The 25,993-nt window shown below is 43.4% G+C and overlaps 1 long non-coding RNA gene across 1 annotated transcript; it reads left to right on the top strand.

Annotated features, from left to right (window-relative positions):
* Nucleotides 1–7,753: 7,753 nt before the first annotated feature.
* Nucleotides 7,754–8,913, top strand: LOC140008045 (uncharacterized). Its single transcript, XR_011815460.1, has 2 exons — nucleotides 7,754–7,963; nucleotides 8,648–8,913. It is a non-coding gene; the product is annotated as an uncharacterized lncRNA (long non-coding RNA).
* The last annotated feature ends 17,080 nt before the right edge of the window (nucleotides 8,914–25,993 follow it).

The raw sequence follows: 25,993 nt of genomic DNA, 5'->3' as shown, positions 1-25,993 counted from the left end.
TTTCGTGCATCATTAGGTCAGTTTTAAGTGTCATTCTGAATCCTCTAAGTGTCCATTTACCTACCAAAACACTGACCAGAAATGCAGCAACCAGCAGCTCAAAATTCCAGTTTTGGGTAGAGTTTTGTCTAAGATCCTTAAAATTCAACTTTGAGTCATTCATTGACTCGTAGTCAGTCCCTTCATCTTTTGTTCTTTTTTTTTCTTTCGTTCAAAGTGCTACAATCTTGTGACCCTGGTTGGTAAGTCGATCCACACTAGAAGGAGTTCTAACTTCTTCGAGGAGTTGACCGAGGAGCCTTGAAAACACCTTGGTGAGTTCATTAGAGTGTTCAAACACGAGAGCGAGAGTAAACACGTGAGGAAGTGTGCGAGATAAATTTTGCTTCTTTCCATTATTATTTTTTTTACCCTATACTTCACCATGGCTAACGAGGGGGAAGCGAGCTCCCAAGCTTTTGATCTTAAACTTTTCACAGAAGCAATCAAACGCGAATTGGGACGCATGATGGACCAAAAACTTGAACTGATGCACCAGCGCATTGACAGCTTAGAGTTGTCTCATGGAAACTCCAAAGGCAACAGTGGAAAGGCTTATGCACATGAGTCTAGCGACTCCAACTCAGACAACAACTATGAGCATAAGCAAAGTAGGTCCAAGCGTGATGCTAGGCCTTCAAATGACCACATTCCGGGCATAAAGATGAAAATTTCGCCCTTCCAAGGACGATCAGACCCTGATGCCTACTTAGAGTGGGAGAAGCGGATTGAACTTGTCTTCGCCTGCAATACTTACTCGGAGGAGCAAAAGGTCAAGTTGGCCGTGGTCCAATTCACCGACTATGCCATTGTGTGGTGGGATCAACTCTCCACTAGTCGAAGGAGGAGTCGTGAACCTACCATACAAACTTGGACGGAGCTAAGACGACTAATGAGAAAGCGTTTCGTACCAAGTCACTACTACCGTGACTTGTATAAAAAGCTTCAAACCCTCAACCAAAGAGCACGAAGTGTCGAGGACTATCACAAGGAAATGGAAATACTCATGCTACGGGCAGACATCATGGAGGATCGAGAAGCAACAATGGCACGCTTCTTGAACGGATTAAGACCCGAAATCGCTGATCAAGTGGAGTTACACCAACTTGGGGACTTGGTGGAGAAGGGCATCAAGATTGAAAAGAGGATTAAGAGGAGGGATTCAACTCGAGTTACTCCAACTTTTCACCCTCTTATCCCTAAACTACACCACCAAAGAAAGAGGATAAAGGGCCGAGTAATTCCACCCCTTCAAGACCGAGGCCAGATATGACTATGTGGGAGTCTAAGGCAACACCAAAGACTGCCATTGAGTCGAGCATGGGGCGAAATCGAGATACTAGATGCTTCAAATGCCAAGGCCGAGGGCATATTGCTAGCCAATGCCCGAACCAACGCATTATGATCATCTTACCCAATGGTGAGTTTCTCACCGATGATGAAGATGAGAAGGAGGAGTTGCCATCCCTTGAGGAAGAAGAGGAAGAAGAGGAAGCATTGCCCATCGATGAACGAGTTTGATACGCTCCTCAATCAACTTGTTTCGAGACACGTAGCACGTTTGCTCAAGGATCTAGCGAGATTGTCCAACGTTTGGAATTACGGGATCTAGAACCAAACGGCTAGAACCAAACGGACGACGACTCCGATGAAAGTGGTTACTCCAGGGGATAGGTCGGTAGAACAATCTAGGACGAGACGCAAGACTGCTCAAAACCCTTGCCAAAGCAAGTAAAGTGCTCGAACTCTCTTCTTAGAAGAAGGAACGAAAATAAACTAATTTTATTGATGAAACATCTACCCTTAAACCTTACAAAGCAAGCCTATTTATAGGCTTAAGTGACTAAAACCCTAAAAGGGGCTAGGAAAAAGGAAAGAGTCGGCCATGCCTTTTGGAACAAGAAGGGCCGGCCCATGCTCTTACTTAATCATTAACTAATTGCTAACTAATTGATGGGGCCTAAGGCCTTATTCTCTTGGTGGCCGCTTGACTCTTCGTGGGCTTGGATCATGGTGTAAATGACTCGATTGTCCCTCTCCAAGCCCTCAATATCTTTGTGAACTCCATGTTGGTCTTGGACGACCCTAACCAGGGCTTGAAGTGATTTTTTGAAGAGCTTGACCCGTGCACGTGTGACTGGGCCCAATGGGACTCGGACTGGGCCATTGTGCGGGCCGAGGCTTGTGCACACATCAATTCCCTCCTCTTGAGAAGGATTTGCCCTCAAATCAGGATCCTCCTCGGCAAGAAATGGGCTTAGCTCCGCGACGTTGAAGGTTGCACTAACATTGTACTCCCCAGGTAGCTTCAATTTGTATGCGTTGTCATTGACTCGTTGGAGCACTCGAAATGGGCCATCACCTCTTGGGGATAATTTGCTTTGACGTTGCTTGGGGAATCGCTCTTTCCTCAAGTGTAGCCAAACCCAATCTCCAGGCTCAAAAATCATCTTGCGACGGTGCTTGTTGGCTTGCTGGATGTATTGCTGCGTACGCTTCTTAATGTTTGCTCGCACGGCCTCATGCAACCTGCGCACAAAATCAGCTTTCTTTTTTCCATCTAAGCTTGTGTGCTCAGAGGAAGGTAAGGGCACCAAATCAAGGGGGGTTAGGGGGTTGAAGCCATAAACAATCTCAAAGGGAGAATATTGTGTTGCACTATGCACAGTTCGATTGTAGGCAAATTCAACATGAGGTAAGCACTCCTCCCAAGACTTAAGATTCTTTTTAATCAAGGCCCGAAGTAAAGCGTCAAGTGTGCGATTGACAACTTCAGTTTGTCCATCACTTTGTGGATGACTAGTGGTGGAGAATAATAACCTAGTGCCCAGTTTGGACCACAAAATCTTCCAAAAGTAACTCAGGAACTTCACGTCTTGGTCACTAACAATAGTCCTAGGCATGCCATGCAGACAGACAATCTCTTTGAAGAATAAATGAGCAACATGAGATGCATCGTTAGTTTTGTGACAAGAGATAAAATGAGCCATCTTAGAAAATCTATCAACCACCACAAATATGGAATCATTATCCCTTGGCGATCGAGGCAAACCTAGTATAAAGTCCATAGACAAGTCAACCCAAGGATGGTGAGGGATAGATAATGGGGTATACAAGCCATATGGATTTGTCGTAGACTTTTGCCTTGTGACAAGTAGCACACCTACCAACCATGCGTTCAACATCTCTACGTATGTGGGGCCAGTAAAAGTGCTCTTGTAATATGGCCAGAGTCTTGGCAATGCCAAAGTGGCCTATGAGACCACCACTATGTGCCTCTCAAATCAAAAGATCACGAATGGAAGAATTAGGCACACACAGTTTATCTACATGGAATAGAAATCCATCATGCAAAAAGTACTTTCCATGCGGGTTCTTAACACAAACAGCATAGATATCACCAAAGCCATGATCATTTGTGTAGAGTTCCATAACCATTTCGAACCCAAGTAACTTGGCATCAAAAAAGGCAAGCAAGGAATGTCTACGTGATAAGGCATCAACTACCACATTCGTTTTGCCAGTCTTATACTTAATGGCATAAGAAAAGGTGTCAATGAAGCTTACCCACTTGGCATGCCTCTTACTCAACTTGGGTTGCCCTTTGAGGTACTTCAATGACTCGTGATCAGTGTGTATCACGAACTCCCGAGGGCGAAGGTAGTGTTGCCAGGTCTCCAAGGCCCTCACTAAGGTGTACAACTCCTTGTCGTATGTGGGGTAGTTTAATGCAGCTCCTCCCAACTTCTCTCGCTAAAGAAGGCACAAGGCCTCTTGTCTTGCATGAGGACCGCTCCAATACCTACACCAGAAGCATCACATTCAATTTCAAAGGTCTTGTTAAAGTTTGGTAATGCTAACACAGGTGCATGTGTGAGTGCGTCCTTGAGGGCGAGAAATGCTTGTTCTTGTGATTCTCCCCAATGGAACTTGTCATTCTTCTTTGTCACGGCGGTCAACGGGGCGGCAATGGTGCTAAAATCTTTGACAAATCGCGGGTAAATGCCCGCCAATCCAAGAAAGCTGCGCATGTCAGGGACGGATGTGGGAGTTGGCCATTGCTCGATGGCCTCAATCTTGGAATTGTCCACCTTGATGCCCTGCAAACTTACCACATAGCCTAAAAACACAAGCTCGTTAGTACAAAAGGTGCACTTCTTGAGGTTAGCGTATAGACACGCCTGTCGAAGTGTCTCAAGAACTAATCTTACATGCTCTAAGTGCTCATGCACACTACGACTATAGATCAGGATGTCATCAAAGTAAACAATGACAAATTTGCCAATAAAATGTCTCAAAACATGGTTCATTAGTCGCATGAAAGTGCTAGAGGCATTAGTCAAGCCAAAAGGCATGACTAACCACTCATAGAGACCATGTTTGGTTTTGAAGGCCGTTTTCTACTCATCGTCTTCTTTCATCCTAATTTGATGATAGCCACTCCTTAAGTCAATCTTGGTGAAAATAATAGCACCATCGAGTTCATCAAGCATATCATCAAGTCTAGAAATGGGATGCCGATATTTGACAGTGATAGCATTTACAGCCCGGCAGTCAGTGCACATGCGCCAAGTACCATCCTTTTTGGGGACAAGTATCACAGGCACGGCGCAAGGACTTAGACTCTCTTTCACCCAACCCTTACCTAAGAGGCTATCAACTTGCCTTTGAAGCTCCTTGGTCTCCTCAGGACCCATGCGGTAAGCAGGCTTGTTGGTAGTGGTGCTCCAGGAATCAGGTCGATTTGATGTTCGATCCCTCGAATGGGTGGTAAGCCATTAGGGACCTCATCAGGGAATACATCCTCAAACTCCTGCAAGAGAGCAACTATGCTCGAAGGCAATGCCTTATCGAGCTCAGCAACATCTAAGAGCACATGCTTGCAAATCATGAGAAGTATAGGCTGATTAGAGTTCACAACTTTTCTAACATCTCTAGCCTTAATAATCATGTTGTGCTTCCTAGTGGTAGGTGCAGTGGGTGATTTGTCATGTATAACACTAGGTGTGCTCACTGGTCCCTTGGTTGCTTGCGCACTTGTAGAAGTGGCGCTTTTACCAGGGTCGACCGTCTTTAGTTTCCTCTTTTGACGGTCTTGTTCACACTTCTTTTGCAATTTTAGTTGGCCCTCATATACTTGTGCAGGTGTGAGAGGCGTAAGGACCTTACGTTTGCTATCGTGCACAAGTGTGTACTTATTTGCCCTTCCATCGAATGTGATGTGTTTGTCAAATTGCCAGGGTCTCCCTAGGATGATATGCGTAGCATGTATTGGCACTACGTCACACACGATTTCATCAGTGTAAGTACCAATTGAGAAGGGAACGCGTACCTGTTTGAAGACTCGTACCTCACCATCCTCACTTAGCCATTGGAGACGGTAAGGGTTTGGATGCTTGGTAGTTAGGAGTCCTAGACTCTCAACCATGAGCAAACTGGCCACGTTCGTGCAACTCCCACTGTCGATGATGAGGCTACACACCTTGTCGCCTACCTTACAACAGGTGTAGAACAGGTTTTCGCATTGTAGCTGCTCGTCCTCCTTAACTCGGGCGGTTAGCACTCGCCGTGCCACCAAGCAACCTACTTCTCCTCGTGTAGGCGAGCAATCCTCCTCAGCTGACTCCTCTTCCAGGCAGTTGTCCTTGACCAGTTGGGGTATCTCCTCACAATCGTCATCGTCAGACACGATCTCGTCATTGTGAGTGATAAGCATGATCCATTGGTTTGGACACTGAGACTGAATATGTCCAAACTCTTTGCACTTGAAGCACTTGATGTCCCTACTCCTAGTCTTAGGAGTTTCATGCGGTGACTTCGAAGTGGCCCTGGATGCCTCGGAACCCTTGTTAGGGGTAGAATAGGGATTGCGGTTAGAGGCGTTACCTTGAAGTCGGTTAGAAGAGGTTGGTGTTGCCGCACTCCCAACTTCGTGGGTCGCTCTTCGTGGTTGGTTGCCTCTCCATGAAGTGGTGTTAGAAGATTGGAAAGTACGTACTCCTAATCTTAATTTCTTTCCCCGCTCGGCCTTAATAGCGAGTTCTAGAAGGTCGTGCATGTCCAAATAATGTTGGAGCTCCAAGGCTTCTTGAAGGTCAGGATTGAGACCTCTAAGAAACCTAGCCATCGTGGCTTCATTGTCTTCTTGAATGTTGGCCCTCATCATGGCCATCTCGATTTCTTTGTAGTAGTCCTCCACACTCATGTTGCCTTGCGTAAGGGTTTGAAGCTTAGAGTGGAGATCGCGATTGTAGTATGTGAGAACCCGTAAAACCCTAATTATTTTCCTAGGGTTTATTTCCCCTTAATTGCATGTTTTCTGCATTTTCTGGCTTAGAAATATTTTCTTAGTGGATTTTATGAGCAATTATAGTTTTTAGATGATTTTTCTAGCATTGGAGAATTTTTAGAAAATTAAGAATATATATTGGACGTGGTACCCACTAGTGCGAAAAGTTCGGAAAAATTCGGCCAATTAGGTTAAATTCCGGATACTGTGTAAAATTTATCGGGTGTTAAGAGATAAGTAGAGTGTGTGAAATGATTGATGTGAGAGAGAAAAGAAAGATAAGAATGCATTTATGGAGGTGACAAGTGTCACCTTCTCATTTGTTGGACTTTAAGAAATACTATTCACTTTCTTGACTTTTTTGACCAAAGGATTAAATATCAAAAAAATGCACAAAAATCACCATTTTCTTACCTCTTATGGCCGGCCCTCTCCTTGCAAAGAAGAAAGGAATTTCTCCAACTTTCAAGCTTCCATAAGCTTCAATCTTCCATAAACAAAAACTTAGACTAGATTTCACTCCATAAAATCCTTCCTTCTAGTGCTAGTAAGTTGTTTGGTGAAGTTTGTTTGAAGAGCTAAGGTGTCCAACATCTTCATCTCTCTTGTTTCTTGGTAAGTGAGGCTTGAAACACCCTACTACACCTAATGATGCTTATGTTATGCTTATTAGTGATTAGAGTGCTGAAATTTCTGGTTTTTATCTTGGTTTGAAGTGATTTGGTGAAGTTTTTATTTTATTGATGATTTTTCTGGTTTAATTGGATTATGATGGTGTGGTTGATTATGATGATTGGCAATGGCCTATAATGACTCTAGTGGGTGTGAAATGTGGATAAATACAACTAATTTTGGATTTGGAGTGCATTGTGAAAAGTTAGGGTTTGAAAATCCCCAATTCTGTCCGGTCTTAGATCATAGGGTTAGAGGCCGAATTAGACTTTGCTCAAAACATGAAAGTTGTAGGTATTGATGTGTTTTAGGTGTCTGTAAAATTTCAGGTCATTTGGATTAGTGTAGAGTGAGATATGATGAAATTACTGTAGCTGTTCTGCTTTGATCAGAATGCGAAAACTGCGATAGTAATTGGCCATTTTGACTGGAATTGGTTTGGATTTTGGAGTTGGTGTCTTCTGATGAAATGTAGCTGGATGTCTTAGCTAACTTATGACTTTGGAATTTCGGCATTTGGACTTGTATGGACTGAGATATACCAATTACAGTTTTCTGTGTTTTGCAAACCTGTTTTGGTGATTCTGGTATAGTATTTTGCATATTTGACCTAGTTGTGTTAGGAACTGGATTGAGTGACCTTCTACATTGTTGTAGCTCTGTTTCTTGGCTTCGAAATTGTGGGTCTTACACCCCCATCCGATAATTGTAGTGAGAGTTGTGCCATTACCGCATTATGAGGTCAAATCCGGTTTTCTTATCAAGGCTTAAGTTAAAGCCCTCTCTTAATTTCTGGTTTGCTATCATGCTTGTATATGTTTATAAAACCCTATTGGGGTTGTGAATTGGTGTTGTTTATGGCTCGGTGTGGAGTCTTATTATATGTGTTACATGTTCTAGGGCGTGACGGTAGCTCACGACGTCTTGGTGATCGTGGTGCATGAAACACCATTTACTTGCTTGGTGAGTATACTACTCACTTATTTGTTACAATGTGACTTCGTGCTATGTGAATTGTTGCCTTGAAGGCTTATTTGGTTATTGGAAATGATTGAGGTGGGGGTGTACTTGACCGCCCTCACCCCTTGTAATTTCCTTTATAGCTATTTACCGTTTTACGGAAATACTGCATTTGTTATATGAGATACTGAATTCCATGTATGGAAACTGAATTGGTGTCGTTTGGGATGATTGTCCAACGGCTTTACTGTATCACTGAACTCAACCCCGTTTGGTAGTCAATTGGATCGAGCCGGCGAGGGCTTGGTCGTGAAAATTGTCATGCCACGGGGACTGTACTGGGGAACCTTGTGGTAATGAGACCCTTGGTTCCGGTATACTCGAGTATTACCAAAAGCTACTGAAATGGAGTGCGGGCCCGGTTGGGGTATGTTGGGTGGAAGGAAGTGGAAGTAAAGGGTGGTCTACGGTTTGGTACTTGTAACATTGACGGAGAGTCAATGAGGTTGGATCAAGATTGCAAGTGTGGAAATGGGCTCTTGAGAGCCGACTGTATCCTTTTACCATTTTACTCCATTGCTTATGGTGTACTTTAAATGATTGGTTATGCTTATGTGACTTTGGTTGCTAATGTAGTAGTATACCACTGGGCTTTAGCTCATTCCGTGTTATTTGTTTTCCTTACAGGGATATAACTACTTTTGTGAATGGATTGGATAGTCATTTGCCAAATTGAGCTTGTAAATGTCTTTTGTATAGCTCTTGAAATGAAACCCTAATGTGTAACGGGTTCATTTCCTTTTGATAGGCAAACCGAATATGTACTTCTTTAATGGATGGCTTGTATTGGCCTAATTGCACTTGTATGAACTAGATGGATATTTTGGTAGGCCGTTTGGCTTGTAAATGTTGATTTCCAATGTACATATATGCTTGGCCGTGGTTTGGATAAATTTCGGCTTCGATTTTCATTTTTTTTATTTTTGTGATTTTGAATTGTTTGCGCGCAATGGTAAGTTCCGAAACGTAATAGATCGACGTAAATTGAACCGTTAGTCCTGGCGAGAGCTGGGCAGGCAGTCCGCTAACCCCTTTGGTTCACCTTAGGGGAAGGTGGGGCTGTCACATAGTAGCTAAGAACAAATCGCTTGCGCATCAGTGCCTTGAGTTCTCGCCAAGTCCGGGCACGTGGTTCTCCCATCCTCCTCCTATTGGTCCTTACTTGGTCCCACCAGACTAGTGCGTAGTCGGTGAACTCCACGGTGGCAACTTTAATCTTTTGTTCCTCGCTATAGTCGTAGCAGTCGAAGACCATCTCGATACGGCCTTCCCACTCCAAGTAAGCTTCAGGGTCACTTTCGCCTTTGAATGCGGGGACTTGAATCTTAAGCCTCTTGAGTTCGCTCTTAAGCGTGTCCCTCCTAGTCTTCTCGGGTCGCTCCTCATCCTCACTAGCGGAGTAGTCTTCGCTATGTGCCTCTTTGGTGCCATGGTTACTTCGGTTGTGGGATCTCGAACGAGAGCCTCGTGTAAGACTCCTGGACAACTCGTCAAAACGAGTGTGCAACTCCTCCATTTGTTGCTCACTAATTCGCCTGAGCTCATTCTTCATTGCGGCGAACAACAATGAGTGATCGGTGGTTGTTTGTTGTTGCTCCATGTCTTTCGTGATGCCCCTGCAAAAGGTTAGTAACAAGCAAAGAAAGTGCAAGTATAATCTCACTTCACTCCCTTAGTGTATCCCTCACACTCGTGTGTAGTGCTCAATTCACTCTATTAGACTTACCAAGTACCTTTACCTGTTGGTTTAGGTAGTTGAGAAATGTTGCTCGAGTCTAATAATCGTCACCAACTTTTCCCACAAGAGTAAGCAAGAGTGAAGGACACAATTGGGTGATATTTTTTAGATGGAGTAGACGAATTTTGGAGGTTTATTGGGGCGGGCAGATGTGGAAAATAATGCTAAGAAGAAAGCAAAACCCTAGATCCCTAAGATGTAGGAGTGGTTCCTAAAACGTTGGAGTGAAAGTAGGAGTGGTTCCTAAAACGTAGGAGTGAAAGTAGGAGTGGTTTCCTAAGGTGGATGAGAGAATATAGGAAAGTGTTCAAGAGTTATCCAAGTATTTTACTTAGTCTCCTAAACTAACTTGGAAAACAAGTTAGAGTTGGAAGCTCCCTTGAAGACCTCTCTTAAGCAACTTCCTAATCCTTCTCCAAAAACAGATTGGTTTCTTTCCTCCCTCAACCGAAATTTTTCCAGAATTCTTTCCCCCTTAAAACCCTTCCCCCAAGTCGGCTACACCCTTATAAAGCTCCCTCTCTCACAGCCGCAACTTGCCCCAAGCAAGTCGGCTCTCTCTACTCCCAAGAGACAAGCAATTCGGCCCTCCCTCCTTCAAGACAGGTTTGGTTCTTGTTCCAAGACAATGGCCTCCCAAGATAATGCGAGTAATGTTACTCAAGAATCCCCCAAGCAACTTGCTCAAGACACTCCCAAGAAATTTACTCCTAAAACAAGAAAGCCTCGTATGGATGCAAGATCTTACAAGAAACTTTTTATTCGGAGAGAAGTGCAAGTCTTCAAGACCCAAGATGATCAAGAACCTCAAGAATCCCAAAAGGTAGTACAAGTAATCAAAGTTCAAGGTGATCAAGAAGTTCAAGAAGAGGTAGGCCAAAACTTTTGAGTTTCTCTCTTTTGGTTTGTTCGAATTTTCTGGTTTGCTTAGAAACAATATGTAATGGTTGTTGTTTGGCAATAAAAGAACCAAGTTCTTTTCCCTTTTCTTGTTCGGCCTTTGTGCCACCCGAAGGCTTTCTTTCTTTCTTTTTTTTTTTTTTGTTTCGATCCTTTTTTTTTTTTTTTTTGACTTAGCAATGTAACTACACCTGGCCGAAAAGGTTCACAACCAGATTCTGGTCAGGCCCTAACTTACTACAACCAACAGCCCCAAAACTCCAAGATTTGATCAAGAACTTCAAGCCCTAGATGCTTGTAGTTTCCTTTAAGATTCTCAACACCTTTTTTTTTTTTTTTTTTGTAGTTTCGGCTATGGCCAATTGCTGGACAGAATTGACGCAACAAGAGTACAAGGTCTGGTTAGATTGGTACTAGCAACAATACGCACAACTTTGGATAGAATTGGAGTGCACAACGAACAAGTTTGCGACTCAACGATTCCAACCAAGTGACGGCCAGATTTGTAGCACTACTTGGGCAGAAATTTTTCCACCAAGTTATGGCACAAATCAAGGTCAGATTGGGGGCAATCTACGGCCAGAATGTTGATGCAACATGACTCACCAATAGCGGGGCAGAATCTTTCAAAGTAAACCGTGCAATCAAGAACAAAAATTAATGCGGCAAGGACAAGAACTAACGAACAGAAAAATTCCTTTTTTTTTTAACCGAACAGAATGCAAACAACACCAAAGGGACTTCGGACAGATTAGGAATAACGACTCACACAACAAGAAACTATACGGACAGAATTTTTTTTTTTTTTTTGTAAAAACAAGGTAGCATAATCAATTAAAACTAAGACAAAGCTACGGATATAACGGAAGATACCTCAACCAAAGCTCTGAAGCCAACTGATACGTTCCTCGATCAACTTGTTTCGAGACACATAGCACGTTTGCCCAAGGATCTAGCGAGGTTGTCCAACGTGTGGAATTGCGGGATCTAGAACCAAACAGACGACATGATTTGATTCAAGACAGTAGGACGACGACTCCGATGAAGGTGGTTACTCCAGGGGATAGGTCGGTAGAACAATCTAGGACAGGACGCAAGACTGCTCAATACCCTTGCCAAAGCAAGTAAAGTGCTCGAACTCTCTTCTTAGAAGAAGGAATGAAAATAAACTAATTTTATTGATGAAACGTCTACCCTTAAACCTTACAAAGCAAGCCTATTTATAGGCTTAAGTGACTAAAACCTGCTCTTACTCAATCATTAACTAATTGCTAACTAATTGATGGGGCCTAAGGCCTTATTCTCTTGGTGGCCCGCTTGACTCTTCGTGGGCTTGGATCATGGTGTAAATGACTCGATTGTCCCTCTCCAAGCCCTCAATATCTTTGTGAACTCCATGTTGGTCTTGGACGACCCTAACCAGGGCTTGGAGTGATTCTTTGAAGAGCTTGGCCCGTGCACATGTGACTGGGCCCAATGGGACTCGGACTGGGTCATTGTGCAGGCCGAGGCTTGTTCACACATTAGAGTTGGACTAGTTGTTAGACGAGCCTTAGCAACCCAAGTGAAAGACGCCGACCATGCACAAAGGGAGAACATTTTCTGCACTCGTTGCTATATCAAAGGCAAGGTATGTAGTTTGATCATAGATAGAGGTAGTTGTGCTAACGTCGCTAGTGCCTTGATGGTGGAGAAACTAGCACTACCCACTCTACGACATCCAACACCTTATCATTTGCAATGGTTGAACGATAGTGGGGATGTTCGTGTGACCAAGCAAGTCCAAGTACCTTTTCGAATTGGAAAGTATGAGGACGTGGTGTTATGCGACGTGGTCCCTATGCAAGCATGTCACATACTATTGGGAAGACCATGGCAATTCGACAAGGGAATTACATTCGATGGCATTACCAATAAATACTCCTTCAAGCAAGGTGAGAAGAGGATTGTGCTTGTGCCACTCACTCCTATCCAAGCTCGTGAAGATCAAGAAAGCCTGATCAAGGAGAGTGAGCTTGAGAATGAGAAGAAAAAAATAGAAAAAGCCGAGAGCTCAACAGAAAATGATAAAGCCGAGAAAATTGAGAGGAAAAAGACATATGGTAAGCCGGCCAAAATTGAAAAGAGAGAGAAAAGGCAAAATCTATTGATAAAAACCAATGTAGTAAGAAAAGCTTTGAGTGTTAATACACCCATCTTGGTACTTTTGTGCAAAGAGGTGTTGGTTATTACAAATGATCTTACTAATACTCTACCATCTAGTATTGTCTCTCTTTTGCAGGATTATGAGGATGTCTTCCCCGATGAGATTCCAAATGGACTACCACCAATAAGGGGAATTGAGCATCAAATTGACTTGGTTCCAGGTGCCCCACTTCCTAACAAACCAGCCTACAAAATGGGACCAGATGAGACAAAGGCGCTCTAACACCAAATCGAAGAGCTTCTAACAAAGGGATGGGCACGAGAAAGCTTGAGCCCATGTGCAGTTCCCATCATCTTGGTGCCTAAAAAGGATGGAAGTTGGCGAATGTTCACTGACTGTAGGGCCGTTATGCAATAACGGTAAAATATCGTGACCCTATTCCTACACTTAATGATATGTTAGATGAGCTATATGGTGCTGTGATTTTCACTAAAATTGATCTAAAAAGTGGTTATCATCAAATTAGGATGAAAGAGGGGGATGAATGGAAAACGGCCTTTAAAACCAAACATGGCTTGTACGAGTGGTTAGTTATGCCATTTGGACTAACTAATGCACCTACTACGTTCATGAGGTTGATGAACCATGTACTTCGTCCATTCCTTGGAAAATTTGTGGTTGTGTATTTTGACGACATCTTGATTTATAGTAGGAGCTTAGATGAGCATGTTGAACATGTGAAGCTTGTTCTTGATGTACTTCGAAGGGAAAAACTCTATGTTAACCTTAAGAAGTGCTTCTTTTGTACTGATCAACTTGTCTTCCTAGGCTTTGTTGTGAGTAAACAAGGAATCAAAGTGGATGAGGAGAAGGTTAAAGCAATTCGAGAATGGTCTACTCCGAGGTACGCAGCTTCCATGGTCTTGCTAGTTTTTATAGTACCATTGCTGCACCTGTAACTGCTGTAATTAAGAAAAATGAGCCATTTGTGTGGGGTAATGCTCAAGAACGTGCTTTCCAAATACTTAAACATCAACTCCCACACGCACCACTACTTGCATTGCCATGCTTTGACAAGATGTTTGAAATAGAGTGTGATGCATCTGGGGTGGGTATTGGAGCTGTCCTAATGCAAGAGGGCAAACCAATTGCATACTTTAGTGAAAAACTCAATAGGGCAGCTTTGAACTATTCTACTTATGATAAGGAGTTGTACTCCTTAATCCGTGCTTTAGAAATTTGGCAACATTACTTGAGACCAAGGGAATTTGTCATACACACTGACCATGAGTCGCTTAAGCACATTAAGTCACAACACAAGTTGAATAAGCGTCATGTTAGGTGGATTGCATTTATTGAAACCTTCCCTTATGTGATTAAGTACAAAGTGGGGAAAACTAATGTTGTTGCTGATGCATTATCACACCGGTACTCTTTGCTCACTCAACTTGGTGCAAGGTTGTTAGCATTTGAATTAGTTAAAGAGTTATACACCAATGACCCAGATTTCTCAGGTATTTATGACTCTTGTGGTTCAGTAACTCAAGGTAAATTCTACATCCTTGATGGATTTCTTTTCTACCTCAATCGACTATGTATACCTAACTGCTCTATTCACACTTTACTTGTTAGGGAAGCACACGGAGGTGGCTTGATGGGACATTTTAGCGTGGCTAAGACCTTAGCTATCCTTCAAGAACACTTCCATTGGCCAAGGATGAAGCGAGATGTGGAATGAATGGTGGCTAAATGCATCACTTGCCACAAAGCTAAGTCTAAACTTCAACCCTATGGCCTTTATAGTCCTTTACCTGTACCTAAGGAACCTTGGACCGACATTTCTATGGATTTTGTTTTAGGGTTGCCTAGGTCAAAGAGGGGAAATGATAGCATCTTTGTTATTGTTGACAGATTTTCAAAAATGGCACATTTTATACCATGTCACAAAACAGATGATGCATCGCATATTGCTGATTTGTTTTTCAAAGAAATCATTGGATTGCATGGCATGCCTAGGACAATTGTCTCTGATAAGGATGTCATGTGAGGCCCCAGTCCGTTCGTAAGTTGATATTAGGGTTATTTATTATTTTGTACGGTTAAATTAAGGTTTTAGGGCTAAGGAGAAACCCTAAGCTCGGCTAAGATTGAAAACCCTAACTTTGCTTATGATAAAACCCTAGTTTATGTATTATTCGTAAGCTCGAGCTATAGTTTATATGCGGTATTCTAGTGTGTGTTTTAGCACAAGAGAAAAATAGGATTCGTTATAGTTTACAGAGGTTTAACAAGTTTGAAAATGGATGGCAAACTCTGGATTAGTAAACCTCTAGTGTTACAATATTAGAAAGCTTAAGTGGAGTTTTATTTATCGCCCGTCTTTTTCCACATTTTCTTTATTAGAAAAATTCCCCAGATAATTTTTATGAGTAAATATAGGTTTTAGATGATTTTTCTAGTATCGGTTAGTTTTTGAGAAATTAAGAACGTATATCGGACGTGGGACCCACTAGTGCGGTAAGTTCGGAAAAATTCGGCCGATTAGGTTAAGTTTCGAATATTGGGTTTAATTTATCGGGTGCTAAGAGATAATTAGAGGATACTTTATGGATTAGAGTGAGAGGGAACAAAGTGATAGACTTGCATTAATGGAGGTGACAAGTGTCACCCTTGGATTGGTCCTTAAGTAAGACTACTATTCATTGTCTTACCATTGACTAAATAAATCATAAAAATCACCAAAAATTCCTCATTTTTTTTCTAAGCTTGGCCGAACCTCTCTCTCAAGAAAGGAAGAAAGAAAACCTCTTCAACTTCTTGATTCTCTCTTGCTCAAATCCAAGAATACAACCACTTAACCTTGTTTTTGTTCCATAGAAATCATTAAGTGAGTGATAGTGAGTTGTGTGGTGAAGTTGTTTGGAAGCTCAAGGTGCTAAGTGGTCTCTCTTCTTTGATTCTAAGGTGAGTGACTATGGAACCTCTCTCTTCTATCTAAAGATGCTTAAGTAATGACTTGTGGTTGTTATAAATGTGATTTGGTGGACTATTTCTTGATTTTAGTTAAGATTGATGAAGTTTTCTATTTTTGCTGGTTGCATATGATTAATATTATGTGGCTATGTATGATGATTGGAAATGATTGAGAATGAAGCTAGTTGGTGTGAATGGTAGTTAATTGCAAGAAATTTCTGTTTTGGAAGAGAAATTAGCAAGCTAGGGTTTCATACCCTTCAATTCTGTCCGGTTTTGTATCTCCTGGTTAGAGGCCGATTTGGCCTTAGCTTAAAACATGAAAGTTGTAGGGAATAACATTTTGGAGGTGCCTACAAAATTTCAGGTCAATCGGAGTAGAGTAGCTTGTGAAAAGACGGAATTACCCTTGCTGTCCTGTTTCTACCCGAACCTGAGAACTGCGATTGTAATTGGTTATTTTGGTTTAGAATGCTTCAGAATTGGTTGTTTAGGTCTTCTAATAAAATGTAGCCCTGTTTCTAAGCTTTCATATGGCTTTGGAATTTCTGGATTTGGACTTATGTAGGCTGTTTTATGATTTTTGTACTAGAATACGGTTTGTGAACCTGTTTTGCGATTCTGGTGTAGTATGTTACATTTTTGACGTAGTTACACTCGAAATTGGACTGAGTGGTCCTGAATATGCCTGTAAAATTTCAGGTCAAACGGATTAGGGTATCATGAGTTATAGATGAAATACTCAAGCCTGTTTTGAACATCAGGTTCTATGCGTTTTTAGTTTAGCTTCTGCCCGTGACTTTTTCGGTTTTGATACCGTACGATCTGGGTGGTAACTCCTTCATAAGAAATGTAGATCTTAGTTTTGGCTTCGAAACGGTATAAAGTGCGTCGAAATCCGAGTTTCGTAGCTCCCGTTATGACCGAAACAAGATTTATCGTCAGAACTGCCTTTGAATCTGGATAGTTCTGACGGGTACTTTGGCACTCCATTTTCGTTCTGTTCTGAATAGATTCAGGTCTTAGCCAAAACATCAAAGTTTTATCCTTATATCTCAGCTTTCTAATGCCTTTGGAATTTCCTGATTTGGATTTGTGAGCTGGGAGTTATGGTCCAGTAAACAACCCTGTTCGTCACCCTAAGACGTAAATTTCTGGTATTTTTTTTACAATTTTGACTTGCTTCCATTCAGATCTAGATTAAAGTTTCTTCAGGAGATTTGTAGCCCTTTCTCATAGCTTCAAAACAGTATCTCGCTCACTTTGATCCGACTTTCCTAGCCTAATCTTTGATCAAAACGGTTTGAGATGGCAGATTTGGCTGTTTCCTTTTGCCGTTCCGCGCACTTGCATGTGCCAATTTTGCCGTTTCCGTACTTGCGTGTGTCGGCTTTTACCGTTTTGCTTGTTTTGGGTCTGTTAGTAACCATTTGTGATATAATGTGATAAAATCTTCTATTTCAGACAGTGGTGAGCTAGGCGGTGCCGGTGGGGCCCACTACTAGCCAACACACGAAGTGATTTCCGCTTTTGTACTACTTTTGTATTTTGAGTAAGTATTCAGGCCGCTTTTACGTGTTAGTTGATTATGTGTTTCGATATGTATGAAAAGGGTACCTAGGCGAGGGTGTACTTTATTGCACTCGACCTAAACCCTAGTTTGCGCACACATTTGTACATGACATATGTATATGAATCATTTTGGAACTAAACCCCTTGAGCTTGTGGCTCAGGGTGACTTTTGAATAAATTTTGTGAAGTTTGTGAGTTTGGGGCCCGATCTCACGACCTAGATGGACTATTCGAGCCGGTTAGGGCTTGGTCGAAGTCAGTCCAACCTGGTTTGAGGTCACCAAGTTTGTGAATCCGGTTCACCGATTATGTGGACCAAGTTTGTGACCCGAGCTTGTGAACCAAGCTCAATTTCGTTCGCTCGAGCAAGTTTGTGAGGTGCCTGGCCAGAGAGGGTGATAAGGTGTACGGTGGGAGTACAAGTGAAGTTCTACGGACCATTAATTGTAGTCGACGGAGTGTCGGCAGGAGATCATACATGGCACATGAATTGGCTTTGGAGCCACCTGTATCCTTATTATGTGATGTTACTTTTCTGCTTTTGCTTTACTCTTACTGTGTAACTGTTGTTACGTGAAATTTATACTTTCGCCCCTGTTTACTTACTAAGCATATAGCTTACCCCTTTCCTTTTGTTTTCCTTAGCAGGGGCCGACGCGGGGACTTTTGGCTCGTACACTAGTATAGTTAGGTTTGATGGTAATAGTTGGACATATAGTATGTCTGTTTTTGTTTTGGTGGTTTGTATAAGGACCCTCCTTAGGGTCCATCTTCTGCTGGTTGTGATTATAGTATATTAGAGTGGTTTGACTCGAGACTTTTGAAGATGTAAATATAACTTTTGGGATTGTATTTATTGTATATAGTGCTCTTTCGATTTATCTAGTTTTATTGCTTTAAGTTTTGAGTCCTGACGCGAGCTAGGCAGGCGGCCCGCCGATACCCTTGGGTTCGCCCTTGGGAGAATGGGGTCGTCACAGGTGGTATCAGAGCGCCTAGGTTAGAGGACTTGGGCAAGTGGGACATACGCGATAGGCACTAGGCATATTTGACCATTTTAAGTTGAATGATATCTTTTAAGCTAAAATGCCGGTTGACTGACGACTTAATGTTTTGTAGGTATGTATCCGGGCGGTTTGAGTGGTGCGGGACCCAGTGGCGTGGGACCGAGATTTCCGAGTACGAGAGGTGTAGAGGATCGAGTGCTGCGTAAGCGGGCGATCCGCTATCGGCAGAGACCTGGAGAGCCTTACACTTTATACTCCCCTTTTGGGCAGGTGGCGCACCGACCTTGTGGATGTTGGTACACATACTGTTATCCTGAAGAGGTCGTCCTGGCTGTGGACGACGAGCGATGCAGCCTGCTTAGACAGCTAGACGAGGCTAGAGAGGTTGGCTCCGAGAGGAGAGGGAGAGGACGGATGCCTTGCACCGTCAGCTTCAGGACACACACCAGCACCTCTTCGCTATGAAGAGGCAGCTGAGGGATAGGGCTCGGAGTATGTCTGTCGACTGCGAGCTCCTACTAGATCTAGCCGCAGAGGCACCGCCACGGGCCATTGGTCCAGAGAGGATGGACGAGGTGGACACCTTAGGTTCCGTTGGGAACCTGGGCCCTAGGGGAGGCGATTAGGGTCGCTTTTGTACTTTTGTTTAGCTAGTGTATGACTTTTGTTAGATCTAGCATGACTGCTTTCTTTTGTTATTTGGTTGGCTGACTAGATTTTGGAGCCAGTGCTCATGTGTACATTGGGTTTTGTACCGACTGGAGGTCGATAATGTGTAAATCTTTTGGTGTGACTTTGTAAATATATGTATATATTTGAATAGCATTTTGAACTTATCTTTTGTGTGTCTTCTATGCATACGCTTTACGTCCGTACTTTTGTTCATAGTTTGGATAATAAGTATATGTAATGTTCCGATCTATAGACTTTTGCACTTAAATGGCCTCCGGTACTCGAGGTGGAGGTAGAGGGTGAGCACGAAGCCCTGAAAGGGAACAAGGACAAGAGCCAGACCAAGTCGCTACAGCCATCCAGCGGATGGCCGATCTTCTGGAGCGAATGTCAAATCAACAGGGCCAGGGGAGCAGTACTGGGAACCTTGGACATAATCCGGGGACATAATCCGGGTAATCATGAGGGAGAGAACCGTGCTTTAGAACGGTTCCAAAAATTTACACCCCCTAAGTTTGTAGGTGGACCCGACCTTGACCTAGCGGAGGGTTGGATGGACCGTATGCTAGATATTTTTGCCGCGCTTAGGTACTCGGAGGAACGGCAAATATCCTTTGCTGCTTTTCAATTTGAAGGGGCCGCCCGAGCCTGGTGGAATGTGATTAAAACCAAGTGGGAGCGCGAACAAACCCCCTGGACCTGGATCAACTTCAAACGGGAATTTAACGAAAAATACCTGCCGCCCATTGTGCAAGAAAAAAGGGAGGATGACTTCATCCGCCTACGTCAAGGGGCATCGAGTGTGGCGGAATACGAAACTCAGTTTACGAAACTTTCCCGTTTTGCCCTAGAGCTGGTACTAACAGAGCAAAAGCGAATTCGTCGCTTTGTCCAAGACTTGAATGTGGAGATCCAGGAGGCTCTAGCAACTGCTCAGTTGCACACATTTAGCCAAGCGCTAGAAAAAGCACAACGGATTGAGACTGCCAAGGGACAGGTTAAAGCCTTCCATGACCGGAAAAGGAGGCAACCCAGCTCGAATGACTCAACGGTTGGACAGAGTTCGCGAAACGAGCCACCTGCTAAGACAAGTAAAGGCACAGACGGTCCACGACCCAAGAACCCTGAACAACTTTGGGCGAGATCCGGTAGGGCAAGAGCCCCAGAGGAGCGCCCAGCGTAGAAGGTCTAGTACGGCCACTAAACTAACCTGTGATTTCTGTGAGGGCAATTACACTGATGAAAATTGCTGGAAAAATAGTTCGGTACGGAAATGCTTCAAATGTGGTAGCACCGAACATCTGATTGCCCGGTGCCCCAAGATGCAGAAGCAAGGACTCAAGCCACCGACTGAAGGGACTACAACGAAGCCGTCAAATGCAGGGGAAAATCGACCCAAAGGGCCAGCAAGAGTATGCAATGGGTCAACAAGAGGTGACTGACCCTGCGGCAGGTTTCGAAGGTACGCTTTGACCAAAGAATTAATTTCGAGGACGAAATTGTCCTAAGTGGGGGAGATTGTGAGGCCCCAGTCCGTTCATAAGTTGATATTAGGGTTATTTATTATTTTTTACGGTTAAATTAAGGTTTTAGGGCTAAGGAGAAACTCTAAGCTCGGCTAAGATTGAAAACCCTAACTTTGCTTATGATAAAACCCTAGTTTATGTATTATTCGTAAGCTTGAGCTATAGTTTATATGCGGTATTCTAGTGTGTGTTTTAGCACAAGAGAAAAATAGGATTCGTTATAGTTTTGATGCGAGACGCGGAAGCAACTTCGGATCTAGAGGAACACGATGAAGATTTGATGGAGTTGAACCCGAACTTGGACCACTCAAGAACAGATTTAACGGTAGAGGACGCCACAATCAAGTATGTGTGCTTGATTGATAAGTCACGAACAGCCTAGGATCAGCTCTAGGATGTTCAACTTAGCTTTCACAAGCTAAGGGAATTTGCCACAAGGAATGGACGAAATTCTGGAAATTTTATTCAATACTCTCAAAAAAAACTCAATGTAACATGCGGCTTGAGGCTATTAATAGCCGTGACTAAGACCTAATAAACTGGAAAGATAACAAGGAAAGTTCGGCCAGGCCCTTGGGCCTCCACTTGACCGAAAGCTAGCCCAACTAACTATAGATCTTAAGCGAGATCCCCGTACGGCTCAGCGAGGGTACTTAACTGCGGCTCAGTCCGCCGTCTGGATCTTGAACACTTGCATCTTCAATTGTAAGCAGCATTTTAGTAGTCGTGCAAGGATATTCCAACTCAATTCCTTCAATGGCCGGTTTCTCTTGGATTTGGATGGCACGTACCAAGGCTTGGAGGGACTCCTTGAATCTCTTAGCTCGTGCTCGTGTCACTGGGCCTAGGGGCACCTTCACAGGGTCTACTTGTACACTTTGGGTCTCGTGCGCAATCGCATCATTCCCCTCTTCTTGAAAAGGATTTGCCCTCAAATCGTACTCGTCCCCTGCAATAAATGGATTTAGATCAGCAACATTGAATGTAGCACTAACATTGTACTCACCAGGCAGATCTAAGCGGTATGCATTGTCGTTGATGCGCTCAATGACTTGAAAAGGCCCATCTCCTCTTGGTGACAGCTTGCTTTTCCGTTGGTTTGGAAATCTCTCCTTGCGCAAATGTAACCAGACCCAATCACCTGGTTCAAAGACAAGCTTGCGCCTGTGCTTATTAGCTTGTTGGACATATTGGGCCGTCCTCCTCTCGATATTGGTACGAACCTTGTCATGTAATGATCTCACGAACTCAGCTTTCTTCTTGCCATCTAAGTTCATATGCTCAGAAGAAGGTAATGGCAACAAATCTAAGGGAGTTAAGGGGTTCAAACCATACACAGCTTCAAAAGGCGAGAATTGTGTAGCACTATGCACAACCCTATTGTATGCAAAGTCAACATGAGGTAGACACTCCTCCCATGACTTGATATTTTTCTTTATGATTGCACGTAGGAGTGTGGATAAAGTCCTATTGACTACCTCAGTTTGTCCGTCCGTTTGAGGATGACTAGAGGTAGAGAACAACAGTTTGGTTCCCAACCGACCCCATAAAGATTTCCAAAAATAGCTCAAAAACTTGACATCTCTATCAGATACTATAGTCCTAGGTATGCCATGCAAACGAACAACCTCTTTAAAGAATAAATCAGCAATGTGTAAAGCATCATCCGTCTTATGACATGCAATAAAGTGAGCCATTTTGGAGAACCTATCTACCACAACAAATATAGAGTCATGGCCACGCTTTGAACGAGGTAGCCCAAGCACGAAATCCATGGAAATGTCAACCCAAGGTTGGTGAGGTATGGGTAAAGGAGTATACAAACCGTTTGGGTTGACCCGAGACTTAGCTTTGTGGCACACGCCACATCTTTCAACAATCCTCTCCGCGTCCTTGCGCATGCGAGGCCAATGGAAGTGTTCCTGTAATACAGCTAATGTCTTGGTGACACCAAAGTGTCCCATTAGTCCACCACTATGTGACTCCTGAATAAGTAAGTTACGTATGGACCCTCGAGGAATGCACAACTTGGTAAGATAAAATAAGAACCCATCATGTACGAAGAATTTTTCAAAGTCAGATTTTCCCCAATTGGCATAAGCGTTCGCAAAATCCAAGTCATTCTTATACAACTCCTTCATGAGTTCAAAGCCTAGGAGTTTAGCATCTAAAGCAGTGAGCAAAATGTGTCTACGAGATAAAGCGTCAGCAACGACATTAGATTTACCTGTTTTGTATTTGATGACGTATGGAAAAGACTCAATGAAGGCTACCCATCGGGCATGTCGTTTGCTCAGCTTTTGTTGTCCTTTTAGGTGCTTGAGAGACTCATGGTCAGTTTTGATGACGAATTCCCGTGCACGTAGGTAGTGTTGCCATGTCTCCAAAGCACGTACAAGGGCAAACATCTCCTTGTCATAAGTTGAATAGTTGAGGACCGCGCCATTTAATTTCTCACTAAAGTAGGCAATCGGTCTCCCTCCTTGCATGAGTACGGCTCCTACTCCTACACCTGATGCATCACATTCCACTTCAAAAGTGAGATCAAAGTTAGGTATTGCAAGGAGTGGTGCATGTGTGAGTTTGTGTTTCAGCAATTGGAAAGCCTTATCTTGGGCTTCCCCCCAAAAGAACTTCTCGTTCTTCTTTATGACTGCGGTAAGAGGTGCAGCGATGGTGCTAAAATCCTTCACAAAACGACGGTAGAAGCTTGCTAATCCATGAAAGCTGCGCACATCACTTACTGAGGTAGGTGTTGGCCACTCTTGGATGGACTTAATCTTCTCTTCATCTACGTGAATGCCCTGCGCACTTACAACATATCCTAGAAACACAACACGATCAGTGCAAAATGTGCACTTCTTAAGGTTGGCATATAGCCTTTCCCTTCGAAGTACTTCAAAGATGGCTTTGAGGTGCTCAAGGTGTTCCTCTAAGCTTCTGCTATAAATCAGAATATCATCAAAGTAAACCACTACAAATTTCCCAAGAAAAGGTCTCAAAACATGGTTCATTAAACGCATGAAGGTACTAGGTGCATTAGTTAAACCAAATGGCATTACTAACCACTCGTATAGACCATGTTTAGTTTTGAAAGCGGTTTTCCACTCATCTCCCTCTTTCATTCTTATTTGGTGGTAACCACTTTTCAAATCAATTTTAGTAAATATAATGGCACCATGCAATTCATCTAACATATCATCTAACCTAGGGATAGGGTGACGATATTTTACCGTGATTGCATTGACTGCTCGACAGTCGGTGCACATTCTCCACGCTCCATCTTTCTTTGGCACGAGAATCACTGGTACAGCGCATGGACTTAGACTTTCTCTAGCCCAACCTTTCCTTAGCAATTCCTCCACTTGCCTTTGCAATTCCTTTGTTTCCTCAGGACCCATTCTATAGGCTGGTTTGTTAGGCAATGGTGCTCCAGGAATGAGATCGATTTGGTGCTCGATTCCCCTTAGTGGTGGTAGTCCATCAGGTACATCCTCAGGAAATATGTCCTCAAATTCCTGCAAGAGAGGTAAAATAGTAGAAGGCAAGGAGTCAGTGGATATGGATGAAGTGACCAACTCTTCTTTGCACACAAGCATAAGTAAGAGTTGGTTGGAAGACAAAGCTCGCCTTACATCTTTGGCTTTTGCTAGCAAGCTTAGCTTCCCCTTATTTTCTTCTCTCATAGCCGACCCACTTGTTGCCTTTTTCTTCCCTAGGGGTTCGGCCCTTCTCTCTCCTTTTTCTTCCTCACTTTTCTCTCGCTTTTTCCTCTCAAGTTCTAGCTCATACTCCTTTTGGAGCCTCATTTGATCTTCATACACTTGTTTTGGGGTGAGAGGTACAAGTGTCACCTTTCTATTGCAATGAGTAAAGACATATTTATTAGCTCTTCCCTTGAATTCGACATCGCGATCATATTGCCAAGGCCGTCCAAGAATGAGGTGACTTGCTTGCATTGGCACGACATCACAAGTAATCTCGTCTTCATACTTGCCAATTCGGAATGGCACTTTCACTTGTCTAAACACACGTATTTCCCCTTCATTGTTCAACCATTGAAGGCGATAAGGTCTTGGATGTTTGATAACTTGGAGCCCTAGCATTTCTACCATGAGTAGACTAGCGACATTGGCACAACTCCCACTATCAATAACAACACTACACACCTTATCCTTGATATGACACCTTGTGTAGAAAAGGTTGTCCCGTTGTACCTCCATTTCCTCCTCTTTGGCGCGAGTAGTGAGGACCTTTCGAACCACTAGGCATCCAATCTCCTCATGCGTAGGTATCTCCTCACTCGATTCATTCTCTTCCTCTTCTAGAGGTGGCATCCCCTCGTACTCCTCTTCCTCATCTGATACAATTTCCCCATTTGGCAACACCAACATGGTCCTTTGGCTGGGGCATTGAGAAGCGATGTGGCCAAATCCTTGACACTTAAAGCACTTGGTGTCTCGGCCACGTGGTTTGGAAGCTGCATTATTAGCCTTAAAGTCAGGCTTGGGCGTCGCCTTGGAAGGGAGGCCATTCGGCCTTGGAGGGTAAGAAGGAGCTGCGGCCTTCTCCTCCCTTTTTGGTTGAGAAGTGCGCCAATTTCCAGCTTGATAAGTAGTGCTTTGTCGTGCAGTACCCCTCCTCTTGAGGCGCCGTTCAATTGTAACCGCCTTCTCTAGCATTTCATTCATGTCGAGGTAGTGTTGGAGTTCCACTACTTCAGCAATCTCGGGCCTCAATCCATGTAGAAAACGAGCCATCGTGGCCTCTCCATCTTCACGCAAATCCGCCTTCATGATGGCCATTTCCATCTCCTTGTAATAATCCTCAACTGACATGGACCCTTGGTTGAGAGCTTGTAGCCGACGGTGTAGATCTCGGCTATAGTAGCTCGGAACGAACCTTTTTCTCATCAGACTCCTCATTTCCTCCCAAGTTTCCACAGGTCTCTCACGATTTCTCCTTCGGCTTAGTCTAAGTTGGTCCCACCAAATGGAGGCGTAGTCAGTGAATTCTACGGCTGCTAGTTTCACCTTTTGCTCCTCCGTATAGGTGTGGCATTCATAGACTAACTCAATTTTTCGTTCCCATTCCAAGTACGCCTCGGGATCCGACTTGCCTTGGAATGAGGGAATCTTGAGTTTGACACCTTTAATGGTGTCGTCTCCTCGACGTTGGAACCTTTGATCATTTTGGTACCTTCCCTCAAATGCTTCCTCTTCATCGTTTGAGTATGCCGATTCTTTGCCCTTACTCGGGGTAGGTGGAGGTCTCGAGTTCTCCAACTGATCAATTCGATCATGCAATGGCTCAATTTCATTCTTAAGCAATCGTTTGAACTCCCTCATCATGGCTTCCAACTGTAATTTGATGTCCATGGTTTGTTCACCAACTCCACTAGACATATTTAGTCCACCTGCAAAACAAATAAACAAAACG

This window comes from Coffea arabica, chromosome 6c (assembly GCF_036785885.1).
Source record: "Coffea arabica cultivar ET-39 chromosome 6c, Coffea Arabica ET-39 HiFi, whole genome shotgun sequence".
Taxonomy (NCBI): Eukaryota; Viridiplantae; Streptophyta; class Magnoliopsida; order Gentianales; family Rubiaceae; genus Coffea; species Coffea arabica.
This window is presented reverse-complemented; position numbering and strand designations above follow the sequence as displayed.